Raw genomic sequence first — 15624 nt, 5'->3', positions numbered from 1 at the left:
CCGGGATCGAATCCCACATCGGGCTCCCAGCGCATGGAGCCTGCTTCTGCTTCTCCCTCTGCCTGTGTCTCTGCTTCTCCCTCTGCCTGTGTCTCTGCCTCTCTCTCTCTCTGTGACTATCATAAATAAATAAAAATTTAAAAAAAAGGACACCAGTCATTGAATTTAGGGCCCAATCTAACCAATATGACCACATCTTAACTAGTTACATCTGCAGAGACCCTTTCTCTGAGTAAGGTCACATTCTAAGGTTCAGGGTGGACATTAATTTGGGGGGAGTATTATTCAGTCCGCAATGGGGTCCCTGAGGGCTGGTGCAGGGACAGACCATGGCCTACTGTATCCATAGCTATGAGGGACTTACACGAAGTCTACACAAGAGTTTGCCAGAGGAGAGTAGGGCCGAGTCCAGGGGCTATGGTACCCTGGGAGAGGTTCAGGTGGAGCCATTTGGTACTTGGCTTCCTCTGTCTGCTTCCAATGACCCACCTCACTTGAGCTAGCTCCAATGGGTTTCTGATGCCTGCAAATGATGTCTAAGACAGCCTTTCATCCTCTGCCACAAATCCAATGAATGTGCTTTTCCATTCTCCAGCCTTTAATAGAGATGTCCATCTGCTGGGGGGAGGGTACATGGGATCCATAACATGCTCTTGACCTTGTAACCACTGGATTTCCACTTCTCAGAAAGTGAGAAACATCTGGGTGGGACATGAACAGAACCAGGCCCCTCACCCCGGGCTGGGTTCCGACTGCCTGGCTGCCCTGCTCCCAGCCCCTACCCCTGACTTGCTACAGAAGCTGTGATCCTTTTCCAGGGGGCCCCAGCCCTGCCTCTCACTCCCTACCCAGCTCAGCTGCTGGGCCCATGACTTGGAGGGAGGAGGCTGGACCCAGTCTGAACTTGGAAAGTCTATATAACAAGGGGCTGAAAGGACAGTTGGACCCCACTTCCCCCCTTCCCAGGTGGCTGACATCAAACAACCTCATTAGCCAGAACAGTTTCGGGAACCAGCCCCAGGGCCCCATCCTGGGGCGGGGATGAGGAATGAGCAGAGGACATTTGTAGAGGGGCTGGAGGGGAGGCCGTCAGCGGAGGAGATGCTCAGGGTCTTGGTGGGATCCAGTCCTGCCAGAGGCTGGGGTCTCCCCCGCAGATGACAAGGCCACTTTGCATCTGCCATACAGGAAACCTAGGGAAGCCAGAGGCAGGGGAGGGAGGGAGGGAGTCGTGTCCCCCCATCACCCCTCCGCCAACTCAGCCTGGAGTCTCTGCACCTGGATGGAGGCAGGCTGAGGGGTCACACACAAGATCACTATTACTGTTCACAGGGACACGCATGCCCTTATGCAGACACATTCTGTCTGTCTGTCTCTGTGACACACACACACCCCACTTCCATACACAGAGAAGCATACTCTCCCAACCTTCACGAGCCTTTGGTGACCCACGGGCCACCATTCTCCTCAGGAATCATGGAGGATGCCAACAGGAAGACAAGATGCCTGGACTTGCATTTAGGGTCCATCAGTGAGTGGCACAGTAGGTGAACATGAGTGGGAACCTCTGTCAGATGCTGTAGCCTCCCTCCTTCGTGTGTCCTTGAGCTTCCTGGGGCAGAGGGGAGGCACTGGCGTCTGGGGAGGGGAGAAGATGGGAGAGTGCATCCCTGGAGGCGGGAGACACAGATGGGGCTGATGGTAAGGCAAGGCGTGACTCCGTGACTCCGTGACTCCAGCACTTGGCGTCCAGCCCACCTGGAGCAACCCTGCCCTACCTCCATGCGTTTCTCGGAGTCCAAGGAATTCCCTCTCTCCTCTCCAGGGCTCCTTGCACCCCACCCAGGATGTCCTCTCTGCTTTATCCAGGCCCTCCACGTGAGGTCTCTGAGAGCCTCACCAAGTTTTATGGAATGTAGCTCCCCTAAAAGAGACAGGAACAGAAAGCACTGGAATGACCAGCATTCTGGCACAGCCCCTTTCACCACAGATGAGCCCCCTGTGACTGGGAGAAGCACACCTCGCCCCCCAGGCAACTGGTGGGGGCACCAGCCCAAATTATAAGGGCCCCTGACCCATCAGCCCTTTGCTCCTGCCCACCACCCCACAGCCTCCCTGCAAGCGGCCGCCTTTGGAAGTCCTGTGTAGCCAGGATCTTTCCCCAGGGCTCACTCTCTCCCCAACATAAACATCAGCATGCTCAAAGCCCAGTCGGTGTTTTGATTACATCCACACCATCCAAAACAGTTACTGTCAAGTCCACACATGTTTCTGGGGGCAGCGGTTTGGAGTGACCCCTTCTAGCTAGGCGGAAGCAGGGTTTCTCCAGGACCCCTGGGGTGGGTGGTGGGTTGCTGTGCCTCTTCAAGGCGAGGGCCTGCGTGAGACACCAGATATCGTGGAAATTGGACTCTATAAAGCCCGGATGGACATCTATTGAGTCAGAGTTGCTTAGAAGCAACTTAAAAATTGTACTGATGGGGCCTCAATGTGGACACATGCAAACCAGATGTAATCGTTATGCAAATTATATGCAAAACATATGCATGGGCCTCCCAAGGATTGCCAACACCAGATGCACCCCCTGGGGACCCTGACTTTAGCTGAGCCCTGGTGTGGGGCACAGAGATGGCCCTAGACCTGCCAGTCTCTTATGGTGGGCAGGCAGCGGGGGGGGGGGGGAGAAACGAGGTGGGGACTCACTCAGATCTGGGTTGGAATCCCAGCTCCTCCACACATGAGTTGCTTGACCTTCATGGAGTCACTTTACTCCTTTGAGCCTCTGTCTTCCCATCCGTAAAATGGTAACTCTGAGGACTAAATGGGAACACTGGCTAAAGCTCTCTTCTGCGAGGTCAGGCATCCACGGGACCCGCAGTGAGGGGGTAGGACTCAGAGTCCCTCCCTGGGTGGGGGTGGATGTCTGGGCTTCTTTCCACTCACTGGACTTGAGATTGCCGCAGGCAGGACCGAGCAGCTGTGGGCTCTGGGAAGGTCAGTGCTGGATAGGCCAGGAACCCACATATTCTTCATTTCTTCAGAAATCTTCAGAAGTCCCCCTTGATGAGGGGGTGTGGCAGATGCTGTTGGGACCCTGCCAGACCCCCCTTTACCCAGCCTGCGTATCCATCATCTCCCCACTGTGGGCGTGATGATGACTGCTAATGCTCATGGCCACCCCTGCTGCAAATTGCCCCTGGCTGACGACAGCTAGCTCCCCGGGGACGTTACACGCCCTCCAGCCTCATAGCCAATGACTGGCTGCTACGGGTTACAAAAGTCTGGTCTTCTCACCTAAAGGGGACAGCCCAGCAGTGCAGTCAGGTTCTAGAGCCCCCTGGATCAGGCCACATCTAGACGCCACTTGAGATCCCAGTCTTGCTCTGCCCTTCCCCACCCCTCCCTTCTCCCTGATGTGTGTCTCCTGAGACCCAGTGAATCACAGGGTCCTGAATCCCTGTCTCCAGCTCTGCTTCTGGGGAACCTGGTTCAAGACAGGAAACAGACCTGTAAACAGAGAAGGATGATGCACATGAGGCCAATACAGTCAAAGGACCCTCAGGAGGCATGGGGTCTTGAGGCCCAAGGAGATGTGTCTGGGGCAGGAAGAAAGGGTCAGAGATGTCTCCCCAGTCAAGCAACACTGCAGCTCATCTGTGAGGAGAAAGCACCCCAAGTGGTAGGTGAGGGCTATACAGGGCATTGAGGCAGGAGATTGCCTGGTGTGTTTAGGGAATATCAAGAACTCCGGGCGGCGGTGGGGCACAGGCCCCAAGAAAGGTTGGCAGAGGCCAGACAAGAGGAGCCTTGGAAACTCCAGGGAAGAGTCTGGACCAAACACCAGGGTAACAACACATACAGAGTAGACTTGAAAAAATGTCCCCTGGCTGCTACCACACAGAGCAAGCAGGGAGGGTGCCAGGGAGGCCACAGCTGCAACCATCAGCCATGAGGCTGACGAGGATCTGGTGGGGATGACAGGGGGTGGATTCCAGAAGCTTTCAGGACACAAGGCTGACAGGCCTGATGGCTAAGTGGAGGGCTATGGGTATGGGAAGGGTTTGGAAGGTGCCAGGCAGAGGGGAGACAAAATCAGGCCTGGGGCAGAGGTGACCACCAAGTGTGGGAGGCAGGACGGCTGTCCAGGACAGGGGTCTGCAATCCCCGTGCCTGCCACAAGACAGCCACAGTCAGGCCAAGCCCTGCGGTGGAGGCATCCGTGATGGCGGGTGCTAACGGCCCTGGGTGGCACAGCGGGCGGATTCCAGGGGAGGCTGGGAGCTGCTCCCTGCCAGGGTGGGGGGCCCACGGGGCCCTGGGAAGGGTTCACGCCTGTTCTTCTCTAGCTCTTCTATTCAGAAGCACAGGAGTAAAAACCACACAGGATTACCGGCTGGAAACAGAGGGGGCAGGCATGCGATGGGCCCGGGGCGGGGGGCTACCCTCGCCGGGCAGGGGCCAGGGGTGGGCGGGCAGGTCGTTGCCATGGCAAACTCACGCCTGGATGGGCAGACCTGACCTCCACCCAGACAATGCCCTTGTCTCAGACCTGCTCTGCCTTAATTCCTTAATTCTCCAGGACGTTGGCTGGGCACCCGCTCCGTGCTAGAAGCACAGGCAGGTGGGCCCCAGGCTGTGCTCAAGGCACCCGAGATTGGGGGCGCAGAGGTGGCTGCCGGTTGGTAGAAGTCCCGGGAGGGGTCAGGAAAGGGGCAAGGAGAGTGACGCGGCCCGGGAGGGGCGTGTGGGGAGGGAGGACCGCGTGCAGGCTGAGGACCTGGGACGTGTGCGCAGAGACGCTTGGACCTCAGCCCCTGTGAGTCCACCCACCTGCACGCCCCGTCACTGCGTCTGCACAGAGCTCCCGTCCCAGGCCGACAGTCCCTGATGCAGGGGACATCCGCCTCCTGTCTGTGTTTGCTCAACGGTGACCTGGAGGTTTTAGACAGTCACTCGAGCTACGAGGGGAATGCACTGGGGACGCTGGTGCAGGAAACAAGGCAGGAGCTGCTGGCCAGGAGAGAGGGCAGGCGTTTGGAAGGAGGGCTGCCAGGCTTCCCCTGGCTGGCTGGAAAGATGGGTCAGGGCCAAGGTCACGGTGTGGACTCACACCCGGGCAGGGTCCCACGCCCGTCTCCCCGCCCGACTCACACTTGGTGCTAGACCGTGTATTTGGCATGTATTCAGAGGGCTCGCTGCCATAGCCTGACGACTCTGACTCCCCAGAGCGGCAGCCCACCCACCTGCTCTTGCCACCCACCATGTGACCAATGGGGGCTTCTCCAGTTCCAGCCTTTGCAGCCGGGGACATTCCTGGCTACACTGGCGTTGGCCTCCGTCCCTTTGGGAAAGGGCAAGCGGGAGGCTCCCACGGTGGGACTTTATCCCTCCCTTCCCTCCCCTGCCCCAGGGCTGCATTGGGACGAGGGCAAACTCTGCCCCCACTGTGTCATCCCCGGTGCCTATCACCTCCTTCCCTCACACCCCCTCCTCCCGGGTCTCTGTCTGGCTCAGGGCCCCACGGTCCCTTCAGGCACCTCGTGAGGTGCCCGGGTGGGTGTTGGGGAGCATGGGGGCAAGAACAGGGGCCGTAGTGCTGTTTAGGAGGCTGTGCTGGTGCCATGCGTGCCCAGGCCCGGACAGCCTCGGAGGTGAAGGGGGAAGGGAGCCAAAAGCATCCAGAAACACTAGAACCGGGAAAGGCTGGTGGCTTTCCAGGGGCTGCAGGATGCCTTTAGGTTTCCTGTGGCTGGGCGGGGTGGCTCTGGGCTGAGACAAGGAAAGAGGGGAGGCACACATTTGGAGGGAAGCCACCTGAATTGGAGGTGCCTACAGGTGCCCTGGAGGAGACAGATGTCTGTGATGTGCATGTATCTGGGGTGTCCCCTCTGTCCGCTGCCCTTCCCAGCTTGGGGGCTGAGCCGTGCTCAATGGGCCCTCCAGTGCAAGGTCAGGAGGTCTCCCCACACATATCGCTCCACTGGTGTCTAGGGTTCCCACCAGAGCCACAGGGAAGTGGGGACTCATGGTCCTGGTCACCTCGTTCCTCCCAGGTTCCGTCTGGACAGTGCCTCTGCTGCCCCGTGTTCCCCGGCCTGGCACCTCCCCGGCAACTGCTCTGCCACCAACCCCCACTTTTAGCTTTGGGTCCCTGACGTGTCCTCCTCCTTCCTTCTCTCTCCCTGGTCTCTCCAGGCTTCCTGTCCAGGTGCCCGGCCCCTCTCCTCCCCTAAGCCTCCTCGTCTTCCTTTTCCCATAATTAGGAAGAGCCTCCACAGGGCCCACTGTATCCGGGACTCAAACCTTTTCTACCTTGAGAGTTTGGACCTTAGACATTCCAGGGCCAGGCTCATGGCTCTCCCAGGAAGAGGTGAGAGACAGCTTCATTTTGCCCTGGGGAGGGTCATCCTCCCCAGGATAGGCTGAACGACTCTTAATTCATAGGGGCAAAGAGAGACCAAAAAAGAAGTTTTTGTGAAAAAATAAACGGGAGGTTCAAAACCTGCCCTGTCTGGTTTATCTGAATTAATTAATTAATTAATTAATTAATTTTAAAGATTTTTAAAAATTTATTTATTCATGAGAGACATAGAGGCAGAGACATAGGCAGAGGGAGAAGCAGGCTCCCTGCGGGGAGCCTGATGTGGGACTCGATCCCAGGACCCTGGGATCACGACTTGAGCCAAAGCCAGACAGATGGAGCCACCCAGGGATCCCAGTTTATCTGAATTTAGAGAAAAGTTACTTCACTGGCAAAAGGTAAGGCCATGAGAATGAAGAGGTATCCCAAGAAGTTTGTGCGGTGTAGAAAGGAAGCTGGAGACATTTAAGGTAGAAACCCAAGGAAGAAGAGGCAGCAAAGGAGAGCAGAAAGATGTGCTCAGAGAAGCAGCAGGGCTGGGTGGGGGGGCAGTGGGGGAGTCGGGGAGAGAGATGCCAGCTGAGACAAGGGAGAGAAAATCTCCAGGAGATTCAGGGAAGCCATAGGTGAGACCCTGGCTTTCCTGACCCAGAGAGAAGGCAGGAGGCCCTTTACTGGGACCAAGCTGGGCTGAAACAGGGGTGGCAGGGAGTAGTGGGGCAGTGGTGGTGCTGGTGGTGGTGCTGGAGGAGGGCAGGGAGGAAGCAAAGGCAGCTGAAGGAGTGACTTCCAAAAAGGGCTGGGGGGCTGGGACCCTGGATCAAGGGAGGAGGGATGAGAGGAGGGAGATGGCCTGGACGCTGAGCACCTATGGGGGCAGGGGGCAGAGGGAGTGGCAGGAAGCAGAAAGAGCTTCCCCTTGATGGTCTGGGCCTCTGTGTGGCAGGTAAGGTGAGATGTGGGGTGGGGATGGAAGGACAGCTAGGTGACGCCAAGGAGAAATGCAGAGGCTCAACCCCAGGGTCTGTGGCAGAGATACCATAGTTTGAAGGTGGGGGCAAAACCATGGCTCGGAGGACTTATCCAGGGCTGGAAGTATAGATCTGGGGAGGGAGGTGGGCAGCTGGCAGACTAGGGCCTTGGGTGCTCTTGGACCCAGGTTCCTGGAGGAAAAGAAATTTAGGATCAGCAGAAGCACGACAGTGCCTTCCAAAATTACCTCACCTGGTTATATATATTATAAAACACGGCTCTCCTATTTGTCTTGTGGCACTGTAAAAAAAAAAAAAAAAAGGAAGAAAGAAGAAAAAAGAAAAGAAAGAAAAGAAAATCACCCATTTTCAATGAGAAAGAAAAGAAACAATGGAGGAAAACATGAATGTTTGGGAGCAACCTGACGTTTCCCCGCGACCTTCCTACCTGGCCAGTGTCACCAGCCGTCCACCTGTCTCGCTTAGTTCTTGCCACGCTGGCAAACATCTCCTACACTTCAGTCTTCAACGTCCTGACCAAAGCTGGCTGGGTTTTTTTTTTTAATATTTTATTTATTTATTCATGAGAGACAGAGAGAGGCAGAGACACAGGCAGAGGGAGAAGCAGGCTCCATGCAGGGAGCCCGACGTGGGACTCGATCCCGGGTCTCCAGGATCACACCCTGGGTTGCAGGTGGCGCTAAACCTCTGTGCCACCAGGGCTGCCCCTGGCTGGGGGGTTCTTTCTTAGTAATTGTGATTATTTAAATACAGCCTGTTGGGATCCCTGGGTGGCACAGCAGTTTGGCGCCCGCCTTTGGCCCAGGGCGCGATCCTGGAGACCTGGGATCGAATCCCACGTCGGGCTGCCGGTGCATGGGGCCTGCTTCTCCCTCTGCCTATGTCTCTGCCTCTCTCTCTCTCTCTCTCTCTATCTGTGTGACTATCATAAATAAATTAAAATTAAAAATAAATAAATAAATAAATAAATACAGCCTGTTGTCATTTCCCCCAGGAATCCAGAGGCTGCCCAGCAGATTCAATGATAGTAGGGACTTTTTCAGAATCACCAACACCTGGCATCAAATGCGTGCTACCATTCCAAGCCTGGTGCTGCTTCTTTTTTTAAAAAAAAGGTTTATTTATTTATTTATGGTAGACATAGAGAGAGAGAGAGAGGCAGAGACACAGGAGGAGGGAGAAGCAGGCTCCATGCCGGGAGCCTGACGTGGGACTCGAGCCCGGGACTCTAGGATTGTGCCCTGGGCCAAAGGCAGGCGCTAAACCGCTGAGCCACCCAGGGATCCCCCTGGTGCCGCTTCTTGAGTCAAGGTAAATGCTGGCTGATAGAATTCATCAGAAAACACAAGTTTTGTTCAAATTATAGGATTTTTAAGAGTCTTGGAAATTAGAGAGATTTTGCATCTTGTGACTTTTGCATTTGTCGACTATTAAAAAAAAAAAAAAAAAGAACTGTGGGAAAGCTGCAAAGTGTACCAGGAAGAGAGCATGCCTCGTCAGTCTTTTTGTGAAGGCATAATTCCGGGGTTGCTGGAGATTAGAAGAAGAACTAAGAGAGAAGTCGAATTTTCATCAGTTAGGACGAGTGCTGAGATCTACAAAAGTGTTCCAGTTCTAAATAAATTGCTAGGAAAAATAAAAACTGTAACGTCACAGCGTTTTGAGACAATCAAGACTTCCCTGGCTTTTTTGGAGGGAAAAAAAATGAGTAACAAACCTTCACTTTGGGTCCACAGAGATTGCTTGTTGTTCCCTCTCTTGCAGTGTGTGTTTAGAAGTTTCCGTAATAAAATATTTTTTTCGAATTAAAAAAAAAGGATGGAACACGTGACAATAGATGCTGGTCATTCCTCTTTTCCCTTCTCATTTTGGAAGCTCTACCATATGTCGTCCTCCACTAGAGCTGAGCTTCTCTTCTTCTGGTTTTCCTGGAATTTCTTTCTTTTTTTTTAAGATTTTAAATTTATTTATTCATGAGAGACAGAGAGAGAGAGAGAGAGAGAGAGAGAGAGAGAGGCAGAGACACAGGCAGAGGGAGAAGTAGGCTCCATGCGGGGAGCCTGATATGGGACTTGATCCCAGGACCCTGGGATCATGATCTGAGCCAAAGGCAGATGCTTAATGCTGAATCACCCAGGCATCCCAGTTTTCCAGGAATTTCAAAAAGTTTTATTTCATGTCAGCCAGGTACCAGTCCATCCCTCCCACTAAGGGTTTCTCTTCCCATCTCACTTCCCCACCTCCCCTCCCACCAGTATGAGGTATTAAAATGCTTTCACCTGTCAGCTGCTACCCCTTGCCAGCATCATTTAGCACTTTTAGCTTCAGGCTACCAATTGGTATTAATACATCTCTTTTCTGGTTTTTTGTTTTTGTTTGTTTTAGTTTTTTTTTTTAAGATTTTATGTATTTATTCATGAGAGACAGAGAGAGAGAGAGAGAGAGAGAGAGAGAGAGAGAGAGAGAGAGAGAAAGAGAAAGAGGCAGAGACACAGGCAGAGGGAGAAGCCCAACGTGGGACTCGATCCCGGGTCTCCAGGATCAGGCCCTGGGCCGAAGGCGGCACTAAGCTGCTAAGTCACCCGGGCTGCCCTTTGTTTTAGTTTTTAAGGCTTATTTGGTGCTTATACTACAAACTCCATCTCATCTCTCCGTACCCATTGGGAGTTGACTACATGTAAACTGGTGGGATCTCGGCTTCCCATGGGTGATGGCTTCCTCTTTTCTGCATTTCCCTTGTCTGCAGACAGATTCAGTTATTGCCCAGTTAGGTTCCTTTCTCTGCTATTTGCCCCCATCCTGTCCAAGGAGCCTCCCTGGAGCCTGGCATCTTTTGTGTCCCGGCTAGGTGGATGGCCCCTTGGCTGGCATAGGATGCTTTTCTCTTTTCTAGCTTTGAAAGGAGATGTGTGATTTCAGTCTGATTCTCTTCCTCCCGTATAACTTCTTCCCTCATTCAAGAAGCTTGTAAGAGTTTTCCCTTTAATCATGGAATTCAGGACTCTTCCCAGGCCGTGCCTAGATGTCTGCTTTTTTCCATCACTCCTGCCTGGAACTCAACAGCCCTTGCAAACCAGAGTCTTTCTTTGATCCACGGAAAATTTTCTTTCTTGTTTTAAAGTTATTGCTTCTCCTCTACTTCCTAGGTTTTCTCTCCCCTTGGAGGCTTGTGCTTCCCATATTATGTCTCCTAGGCTTCTCCCCCGCGAGGCTCTGGTTTTCCTCCACACGAGTTCTATCTTCCTCCACTTCTGCTTGGGGTTTTGCATGATCTCTTTCACCTGGACCCTGCTCCCATCCTCTCCTCCAGTTCATGTTAAATTTAAAATCATGCTTCCTTTTTTTTTTTTTTTACAAAAAAATTTTTAAGTATTTTCAGGAAAGTTTTTTTTTTTTTTTTTTTTTTTTTTTTTTTTTTTTTTTTTTTTTTAGTATTTTCTTTCTTTGAGAGAGAAAAAAAGAGAGAGAGCACAAGCAGGGGAAGGAGCAGAAGGAGAGGGAGAAGCAGGCTCCCTGCTGAGAGGGAACCCAATGCAGGACTGGATCTCAGGACCCGAGATCATGACCTGAGCCAAAGACAGATGCTTAACTGGCTGAGCCACCCAGGCACCCCTGGGAAAGTATTTCCTTTTGCATCTGATTTTTTTTTTAATGTTGTTATTGTTGTTTTCTTTGTGCTGTTGTGTGCAGGCTATGGCCTGCCTCCTCCCACGGCTCTGGCTAGGTGGTGAGCTTTCTCCTGACCACCAGTTCCCTCAGGGGCTCACTGTCTTCTCTTTGCCTTTCTTCTCCCCAGGGTATCGTATAAATCTTGTTAAGTTCCCATTTCCAGGGCACCTGGGTGGCTCAGTCAGTTGAGCATCTGCCTTCGGCTCAAGTCATGATCCCGGGGTCCTGGGATTGAGTCCCACATGGGGCTCCTCGCAGAAAGCCTGCTTCTCCCTCTGCCTGTGTCTCTGTCTCTCTCTCTCTCTCTGTGTCTCTCATGAATAAATACATAAAATATTTGAAACAAAAAAGTTCCCATTTCACCCCAGCTTTATTGAGATATAACTGACAGGTAAAAATTGTACATAAGATGGCTGAGGTGACGTTCTGGGGTAAATATACATTGCAGTGTGATTGCTGCAATCAGGCTGATGATCACGCCCATCTAAATCATTGTTTTGGGGGTTTTGTGTGTGTGTGTGTGAGAACACTCAGGATCAACACTCTGAGCAAACGTCAAGTACACAATATGGCATTGTTAATAACGGCCACCACGCTGTACCTTAGGTCTGCAGAGCTTATTGGTCCTACATAACTGGGTACCCTTGACCGCCCTCTTGCCCTGCCCCTCTTGCCCCCAGCCCCTGGAAACCACTGGTCCCCTCTCAACTTTTTTTTAGATTTTTAAGTAAAATCCTGTCATATTTGCCTTTCTGTGTCTGGCTTATTTCACTCAGCATAATGCTTTCCAGGCTTATCCATGTTGTTGCAAATGGCAGGATTTCCTTCTTTCTCGTGGCTGAATAATATTCCATTGTATATACATATACCACATTTTCTTTATCTGTTTACCTGGAATCATTCCCAGTATCTTTTCCAATCATAGTGGAATGGAACTAGAAATCAGTAATGTTAAGAGAATGAGAAAATTCACAAATACGTGGATATGACATAGTACGCTCTTGAGCAACCACTGGGTCGAACAGGAAATCAGAAGGGAATTTTGAGAACATCCTGAGACAAATGAGAACAAAAACACCACATACCAAAACTTATGAGATGCAGCAAAAGCTGTGCTAAGAGGGAAGTCCGTCCCTATACATTCTTGTAGCTCTAACCGCCCCAAGGCTCAGGTCTAGTTGACAGGCAGGTGCCCCGGCAGGGTGTGTTCTGTGTCCCCATCTCCCAGGGACAGGGAATAATTCTCTAGATCCTTCCAGACCACCCCAGGCTGCTGGCCCCAACTCTCTAGTGGCTCCCTGTACCAAGCTCTCTCCTGGAATTGGGCAGATTTCATTTGCACCCAAGACTCTCTCTGCTACTGGGCCCTACTGTGTGGTTGGAAGGGACCAGCACCCTCAGTCTCGGGCTCTACCCACCAGCCATTCCTGGCTGTAGCCTTCCCTAGAGCTTTGTTGTAGCAGTGTACTTATACTTGGGAAGCAGGACAGCTCTCCTCCAGGAGGTTTCATTAAAAAGAAATTCTTGGGTCTCATGGATGTTGATGGGCCGACTGGGATTGATCATTTTGTGCAGGATTATAAAAATGCACCTGCAAAAAAAAAATGGCAGCAAAGTGGAATTGACTTGAGGCTACTACTAGGTTGATGGTAATGCATCTGGAAAGTATAGAACACTCCATGGCACTGAAGGAAGTTTGAGGGGTTCTGCACATCTTTGGGTTCTGGTAAGAATGAAGTTCTGTAATGAAAGACCTCAAATGGCCTCTGTTATGTTCTTGGCACAACGCGGTGTACCTCCTGAAAGAATTTTCCAGAGCTTTGGAAGTGAGGTGCAGATGAAGTGTGCAAGGAGCGAGGTGACTCCTCTAAAACTCCTGGGCCTGGGAGGATCGCTGTTCAGAGGCCACGAGGCCACAGCCGGTTGCAGGAAATGACCCTCCTCGTCCCACGGCTCTCGCTGGTCCCAGTGATGATAGCCTTGCTTCCAAATTTGAACTTATCTTGTGTTTTAAAGTTCTTTATCACATGGTGTCCTAGGAACTTTTTTCTGAAACGCTTCAAAGTGAAACTATAGATGCTTTCTTTGTCTTTAAAATCCAAAAAAGATTTTCATCTGAGAGAAATTAGGAACGTTTCAAAGCCACTTGGGACAGAGTGGATACATTATGCCAAGAAACAATTCCTAAGGACTTCAAAGTTGAAAAGGACTTCTTTCAGAAGGAAGGACCTCTGAATTGAAGGGAATGGTAGCGATTTGGATTGTGCATTTTTTCAGCTTCCTTAGAGGAAAAGTAGTAAATTAGTATCTATGATACAGGAGGGCTTCCTAGGTTAGAAGATTTTAATGTACCCTCTCCTAGAAGTGATGATGACAAAGTGAAACAAACTTTTGAACTTTCCCATTCAGATGGAACAAAATAACAAACAGAAGTCATCAGACATGTGCCCGACTTGTGCAGCCTGGGAGCTCTTTGGGGCCCGCAACTCAGAGCGTTTTGGCAGTCGTATGAACCCCCAAAACACCCTTTCTGTTGGGATCCCTTTGGGCTAATTGATCTTGGCGGCTTGCTGATTTGACACAGTCTTGACCGCCCTGCTCTTCGGGCTCAGCTCTCACACAGGGCGGTGCAGAAAGCTCACTTTCTACTCTTTGTGGCCTAGAAATCCACTTTTGCTGCCCTATCACCAGAGAGGCTCTGGCTTTGATAGCTGTAAATGTGTCCTGAGTCCTCCTTCTTTCCAGCTGCTGGAAACACCGTAAACTCACTAGTTCATTCAGTCTTCAAGCAACCCTTAGAGAAGAGATGGTTAGCCAAACTTCCGGGGTGAAGAAAATGAGGCAGAGAGTTTTAGTGACTTGCCCAAGGTCACACAGCAAGTAAGACTCAAATCCAGAGTCACTGACACCAAAGCTAGTATAATCACTATGTTACGCGTAACCAAACAGATGACATCCCTGTGACATCATGGCTTGGTCTGCATCCACTGCAATAAAAGTAATGTGCTACTACTTTAATCTCATATTTAAGAACTCATTTCACGAAGTATAATGTGTTTTATATACATTTTAGGATGATTAGACATTCGAGTATAGTTTTTTTTAAGATTTAATTTATTTATTTATGAAAGACACAGAGAGAGAGGCAGACACACAGGCAGAGGGAGAAGCAGGCTCCATGCAGGGAGCCTGACGTGGGACTCAATCCAGGGTCTCCAGGATCACACCCTGGGCTGAAGGCAGTGCTAAACTGCGGAGACACCCAGGGATCCCTAGTTTTTTTTTTAATTTTTATTTATTTATGATAGTCACACACACACAGAGAGAGAGAGAGGCAGAGACACAGGCAGAGAGAGAAGCAGGCTCCATGCACCGGGAGCCCGACGTGGGATTCGATCCCGGGTCTCCAGGATCACGCCCTGGGCCAAAGGCAGGTGCCAAACCGCTGCGCCACCCAGGGATCCCTAGTTTTTTTTTTTAATTTTTTAATTAAAGGTTTTATTTATTCATTTAACAGAGAGAGTCAGAGAGCACAAGCAGGGGGAACAGCAGAGGGAGAGGGAGAAGCACGCTCTCCCACTGAGCAGGGAGCCCCATGGGGCTCAATCCCGGGACTCTGAGATCATGACCTGAGCCAAAGGCAGATGCTTAACCGACTGAGCCCCTCAGGGGCCCTCGAGTATAGTTGTGAAACTGCATGCTGAATAGGGCTGGCTGTCTGCTCTGTCGCCGGGATGACACAAAAGACATACATTAGAGGGAAATATTATGAAACAATTCTTCTGTTAAAATATAGTTTGCCCTGGCTGAACACACTGTGGGATATTTATATCATGGAATACTACTCAGCTATGAAAAGGGCCACAGTACTGATTCGTGTAGCAATACATCCCAAAGCCCTTATGCTGGACACAGTAAGCCAGACACGAATGAATACACAGTGTAAAACTGGCCTATTAGTTTGCTACAGCTGCCACAGGTAAAGTGGCTTAAGCAAGAGAAACTTAGCCTTCCTATGGCTCTGGAGGCCAGAATTCTGAGCTCCAGGTGTCGGCAGGGCTGGTGTCTTGTGAGGTCTCTCTCCTTGGCTTGTAGACAGCTGTCTTCTCTCTGTGTCTTTACATGGTCTTTCCTCCCATGTGTGTGCACATCTGTGTCCCAATCTCTTCTTATGAGGACACTGGTCATACTGGATTAGGGCCCACCCATATGACCTCATTTTAACATAATTACCTCCTCAAAGAAACTCTCCAAATACAGTCACCATTCTATGGTCCTGGGGTCAGGACTTCAAGATACGAATTTTGGCAGAACACAGTTCAGCCCATACCACCTAGTGCATGGTGAAAATAACCAGAATGGTGGGTTGCCTCTGGGAGGAGTGGGTGGTGGGGGTTGACTAGGAAGGAGTGTGGTGAACTCTCTGGGGTTGACAGTAAATTGTACCCGGTAATAGGGGTATGGGTCACCCAGGTATCAGACTTATTGGAATAGTACATGTAAAATACACATTTCATTGTATGTCAACTTCACCTGAAAAAAAAATCAGAAACAAATATCGAACTCTAACTAAGGATTTGCAGTGTTTAGGGGTAAAATATA

The sequence above is a fragment of the Nyctereutes procyonoides genome, unplaced genomic scaffold (genome assembly GCF_905146905.1).
Source record: "Nyctereutes procyonoides isolate TBG_1078 unplaced genomic scaffold, NYPRO_anot_genome, whole genome shotgun sequence".
NCBI classification, from domain to species: domain Eukaryota; kingdom Metazoa; phylum Chordata; class Mammalia; order Carnivora; family Canidae; genus Nyctereutes; species Nyctereutes procyonoides.
This window is presented reverse-complemented; position numbering follows the sequence as displayed.